Genomic DNA, 634 nt, shown 5'->3' on the forward strand with positions numbered 1-634 from the left:
GGAGTAAAAAGTACAATATTTCCCTTCCGAAATGTGGTGGAGTAGAAGTAGAAAGTGGCATGAAAAGTAAAGTAAAAGTACCTTAAATTTGTAGTTAAGTACATTACTTGAGTAAATGTACTTAGTTACATTTCCACCACTGTTTTCAAAACTAAACCAAAGTGTAAGAACGACAGTTCTTCTTTAACGTTGTCCAAACAAAGGTATTCTGTACATTACCGTGGTCTACATCAAATACAGTTATTAACTGGTAAAGTAAATGTTTGATCAAGAAAGAAGACTACATACAGTATCTGACCGGGAAAACTTTCATTGGTACATGACAGTTTTGTATACTCTACAGACAAACTTTTCCCCCTTAGAAAAGTTGCACAGTCATACAGTCAGAATTCACTAATTTCTTCACCAATAGTGATGTAGAGTCTCAGTAGACATTGATGCAACAAAACCACAAGATGTCTTATAGGTCCCATGTCATGAAAATGTGACTTTATGAGTTTTTTAAACATTAATATGGATAGGTGTAAGCCAAGCCCTGGGTATCTTGCTCTACCTTTGAGAAATTGAAAGCTGAGAAATGGGCGGATCTGGAATCTTGCCCCTTAAGACCTCCAGATTGGCCCATTTGAGCTTT

The sequence above is a fragment of the Etheostoma spectabile genome, chromosome 15 (genome assembly GCF_008692095.1).
Source record: "Etheostoma spectabile isolate EspeVRDwgs_2016 chromosome 15, UIUC_Espe_1.0, whole genome shotgun sequence".
Classification (NCBI taxonomy): domain Eukaryota; kingdom Metazoa; phylum Chordata; class Actinopteri; order Perciformes; family Percidae; genus Etheostoma; species Etheostoma spectabile.